This window comes from Saimiri boliviensis, chromosome 7 (genome assembly GCF_048565385.1).
Source record: "Saimiri boliviensis isolate mSaiBol1 chromosome 7, mSaiBol1.pri, whole genome shotgun sequence".
Taxonomy (NCBI): Eukaryota; Metazoa; Chordata; class Mammalia; order Primates; family Cebidae; genus Saimiri; species Saimiri boliviensis.
In genome coordinates, this window is record NC_133455.1 from 31,471,225 (window position 1) to 31,476,594 (window position 5,370).

Below are 5,370 nucleotides of genomic sequence, written 5' to 3' on the forward strand. Positions count from 1 at the left end.
TATTCATCAATTTGTCCTCACAACAACCCTGTGAACTGGATACTATTATCATCCCCATTGTACAGCTGGGAAAACAGATTTGCAAACATATATATTCAATACACTTATTCTGTAAGTGCTTATCCAGTGTCTTATGTGCAGGTTCCATTAATAATAATGGCAGAGCTAGTTTTGAACCCAGGATGGTCTGATTTTGAAGCTTATGCACTTTCACTAGGTTATACTACCTCTAGCAATAATTAAAGAATTGAAAACTCTGCTGGGCGTGGTGGCACATGCCTTTAGTTCCAGGTATTCTAGAGGCTGAGATGGGAGGATCACTTGAGCCCAGGAGTTTGAGACCAGCCTGGGCAATATAGCAAGACCCTCATCTCTTAAAAAAAAAAAAAAAAAAAAAAAAGAGAGAGAGAGGAGAAAAGGAAAGGAAATGAAAAGAAAGGAAAGGAGGCTGGGCGTGGTGGCTCATGCCTGTAATCCAAGCACTTTGGAAGCCAAGGCGGGCAGATCACCTGAGGTTGGGAGTTCAAGACCAGCCTGACCAATATGGTGAAACCCCGTCAAAAAAAAAAAAAAAAAAAAAAAAAGAAAGAAAAAAAAGGAGAAAAGGAAAGGAGAAAAGAAAATAAAAATTGAAAAACGTATAACCTTGCTAAACCTGCTCCATAATTTACAGCTAACATTAAGTACAAAATGGGAGCCTGTTAGGCTGGGTTTAGAGCACACTGTAAGCCTGTACCCCTGACCTTTTATCCCCAACTCAGAATACTCCTATGCTTGACACCAGGATATCTTGCCACGGGTGGAGACAGGGAGCTGGCCAGCTCTGTGTGTCTGCATTCCCACTTGCTGTCCCAAAGGCCCAATCACTTGTCGTGCCCCGACATCGTGCCTTGATTGCGAAGTCTGGTCTGGCACAGGGGCAGAGGGACTCCTAGGAGCTGAGAATTCTTGCAGGCGGCTCAGGAGGGCCAGATAACACAAGCAAGATGCCAGCATGCCAAAAAGAGGGAGTGCTATTTTGAGAATCTGATCAAGCAATGTTTCACAGTGGAAAAATGGTGGCACCTTGCAGCAGGATGTGACCTGACATGAGTTACAGCTCAGGTGTCGGTGCTCTGGGTTTCTATTTTTATTGCTAAACTTGCAATTTGAACTCTAAGGGCTGGTCCACTAAGAAGGAGGTAAAAGTTGATGTGAAATCTGAAAACCTTACTGGAAAATGTCACAGATTAAGACTGGAGGGTCGATCCCCAGCAACCCCACCACCGCCGGTCTTCCCGGGCACCATGAACCACACTGTCCAAACCTTCTTCACTCCCGCCAGCACCAACTGTCCCCCCAAACTATGAGATGCTGAAGGAGGAGCATGAGGTGGCTGCACTGGGGGTGCCCCACAACCCTGCACCCCTGACATCCAACGTGATCCACATCCGAAGCGAGGCCTCCGTGCCTGACCACATCATCTGGTCCCTGTTCAACACCCTCTTCATGAACTTCTGCCGCCTGGGCTTCATAGCGTTCGCCTACTCCGTGAAGTCTAGGGACAGGAAGATGGTTGGCGACCTGACCGGGGCCCAGGCAGACGCCTCCATTGCCAAGTGCTTGAACATCTGGGCCCTGATTTTGGGCATCATCATGACCATTCTGATGATCATCATCCCAATACTGATTCTGCAAGCCTATCAGTAGATCCAGAGGAATCACCCGGGCCAGGGGCTCTGCCTGTGACCTGTCTCCCTGGTATTCCAGCTTCCATCCCTCGCCCTGCCCCCAGCCCATCCTGTATCAGCCCTTTACCCTCACACACTTTTCTACAGTGGCGTTCAATAAAGTGCACATGCTCCTGGAAAAAAAAAAAAAAAAAAAGACTGAAGGGTCAATCTGTTAAGTCCATTATAAGACATCTACAAAAAGGAACACCATGCAGCTACAAAATGATCTGAAGTTTTGCTTGTCAACAAGGAAATATATTCATGTGAAATTTTTCCATGCAAAACGATGGTTACAAAACGGTGTACGTGGCCAGGCGTGGTGGCTCATGCCTGTAATCCCAGCACTTTGAGAGGCCAAGGCAGGCAGATCATGAGGTCAGGAGTTCGAGACCAGCCTGGCCAACATGGTGAAACCCCGACTCCACTAAAAATACAAAAATTAGCTGGGCATAGTGGTGGGTGCCTATAATCGCAGCTACTTGGGAGGCTGAGGAAGGAGAGAATCTCTTGAACCATGAGACAGAGGTTGCAGTGAGCTGAGACTGGGCCATTGCCCTTCAGCTTGGTTGACAGAGAAAGACTCCTCTCAAAAATAAAAAAAAACAAAAAACAGTGTATGCTATGGCATCATTTTATAAAGCATATGCATGTTTGTATGTGTATAGAAAAAGGAGACCTAAAATGGTGGTTATCGAGTCTTTATATCTAGTCTATAAGCTTTTTTTTTGAGACTGAGTCTCTGTGTCACCCAGTCTAGAGTGCAGTGGTATGATCTACCTCCACCTCCAGGGTTCAAGCAATTCTTGTGCCTCAGCCATCCAAGTAGCTGGGATTACAGGTGCCCACCATCATGCCCAGCTAATTTTTGTATTTTTAGTAGAGACGGGGTTTCATCACGTTGGCTAGGCTCATCTCGAACTACTGATCTCAAGTAATCCACCCACCTCAGCCTCCCAAAGTGCTGGGATTACAGACGAGAGCCACCATGCCTGGACTATGAACTTTTTATAAATATAGATTATGAGGATATAACCAGAATAAAAAGATGACGCAGTTTCCACTGTTAAGGAAAAATGACGGTGATCAAGGGATCCATGACCAGGTGATTAAGGGAAACCCTCCAGGGTGAGGTTTGGGTAAGAAAGCACCTATGTCCTTAGCTCAAGCTTTGTTTCTGCTATTCTCATAAAACAAAGTGTTCTGTTTCTAAAATTGTCCTCGAATTGTTTATGTAATGTTGATTTGATGTGATTTGTGGATTCAATATGTAGATTTGTATTCAAATAGCATCTAAAAAGTCAGTGAAGGAAAAAAGAAGATGTAAAAGTTAATCAGGCACCATGTCCAAGAGTTTATAGTCAGTGCATGGGGACTAATTAACATTGACTGCCAGCTGGGCTCTGCGGTTCACGCCTGTAATCCCAACACTTTGGGAGGCCAAGGCAGGTAGATCACCTGAGGTCAGGAGTTTGAGACCAACCTGGCCAGCATGGTGAAACCCTATCTCTACTAAAAATACAAAATTTAGCCAGGCATAGTGGTGCATGCCTGTAACCCCAGCTACTTGGGAGGCTGAAGCAGGAGAGTCGCCTGAACCCAGGAGGCCGAGGTTGCAGTGAGCCAAGATCACGCCACTGCACTCCAGCCTGGGTGACAGAGAGAGACAAAAAATATTGAGTGCTTTGGCCAGAGCCAAGACAACTATTGATATAGGGCTAACAGACATCTACTAAAGGCAGAGAGCCCTGGGAGAGGAGAGATGAAGTCTGCAAGGCAGGAGGTCAAAGAGCTTGTCTTTTTCATTAACAGTTTGGAAGATATGAAATATATTATGTATTATGCAATTATACAGAGCACAAAGTTCTATGTGAGTGTGTTATGGGTTGAATCATGTTTCTGCAAAATTCATGTATTGAAGTCTTAACCACTAGTATATCAGAATGTGGATTTTTTTTTTTTTTTTTGAGACAGAATTTCACTCTTGTTACCCAGGCTAGAGTGCAGTGGTACAATCTCAGCTCACTGCAACCTCCGTCTCCCAGGTTCAAGCAATTCTCCTGCCTCAGCCTCCCGAGAAGCTGGGATCACAGGCACCTGCCACCATGCCCAGCTAATTTTTGTATTTTTATTTTTTTTAATTTTTTTGAGATAGAGTTTTGCTCTTGTTGCCCAGGCTGGAGTGCAGTGGTGTAATCTCAGCTCACTGAAACCTCTGCCTCCCAGGTTAAAGCGATTCTCCTGCCTCAGCCTCCTTGTAGCTGGGATTACAGGTGCCCGCCACCACACCCAGTTAATTTTTGTATTTTTTAGTAGAGATGGGGTTTTACCATGTTGGCCAGGCTGGTCTTGAACTTTTGACCTCAGGTGATCCACCCACCTCAGCCTCCCAGAGTGCTGGGGATAACAAGCGTGAGTCACCATGTCCGGCCCAGAATGTGGCCTTATTTGGAAATACCCTCGCTAGGAATGTAATTAGTTAAGATGAGGTTATACTAGAATAGAGTGAGTCTTAATTCAATATGACGGGTATCCTTATAAAAAGGGGAAATCTGGACACAGAGACAGACATGCATAGAATGAGGACAATGTGAAGATCCACAGAAAGAAGGTGGTCACCTGCAGGCCAAGGAGAGAAGTCTGGAGCAGATCCTTCCCTCACAGTTCTCAGGAGGAGCTAACCCTGCCAGCACCTTGATTTTGAACTTCAAGCCTCCATAACTATAAGATAATATATTTCTGTCATTAAGCAACCCAGTTTGCAACACTTTGCTTCAGTAAACTAATATAGAATGCAACATACCCTAATGATATTTTGTGTTCAATTCTACCAATATGCACTGAAGGTGAATCATCATGTTTTCCTCATTTATGGGTGATGTCCCCAAAGCTCATAAGGGCTTGCCCAAGATCAAGTACAGCCACAAGTTGTCTCCATGTTCTGGATCTGGGTTCCCCAAAAACAATTCTCCACCTAAATCCTTAGAAGGACATCACAAATGGTAAAGTCATTTATCCCAAGCAAACCAGCCCTTTGCTGAGGATGCAGGCTTTGTTACCCATTAATAGCAGAAAGGACACTGGATCAGTTATTAAAAGTACCAGCCAGGTGCAGTGGCTCACACCTGTAGTCCCAGCACTTTGGGAGGTCAAGGTGGGTGGATCATGAGGTCATGGTGAAATCCCATCTCTGCTAAAAATACAAAAATTAGCTCGTGGTGGTGTGCACTTGTAGTCCCAGCTACTGGGGAGGCTGAAGTAGAAGAATTGCTTGAACCCAGGAGGTGGATTAGCCAAGATCACGCCGCTGCACTCCAGCCTGGGTGACACAGCAAGACTCCGTCTAAAAAAAAAAAAAAAAAATGTACCATGAAAAATTTAAGGAGGAATTAGTGTTTGCTGAGTTTTCTCTAAAAGAAGAAAATCATTATCAAAATGAAAAGCCATAAGCATCCCTGAGTACTGGCAGCTATCAGTGGATTGATACCCAGGGTGGTAGGAGGGGAAAAGACATAATAGCAAAAGACACAGAATAAATAACCAGGCAGGGGATGCAACTGACCTCAGTATTGAGACCGTGTTACTCTCCCTCTTAGCTTCCTTCAGCGTTCTTCAAATCCTGCATATGGCCCTTAGTATCAAGTCACACTCCAGCCCTGAC

General features: G+C 45.1%; 1 pseudogene; it reads left to right on the forward strand.

The window, feature by feature from the left end:
* The first annotated feature begins 1,286 nt into the window (after nucleotides 1–1,286).
* On the forward strand, nucleotides 1,287–1,717 carry LOC101051716 (interferon-induced transmembrane protein 3 pseudogene; annotated as a pseudogene).
* The last annotated feature ends 3,653 nt before the right edge of the window (nucleotides 1,718–5,370 follow it).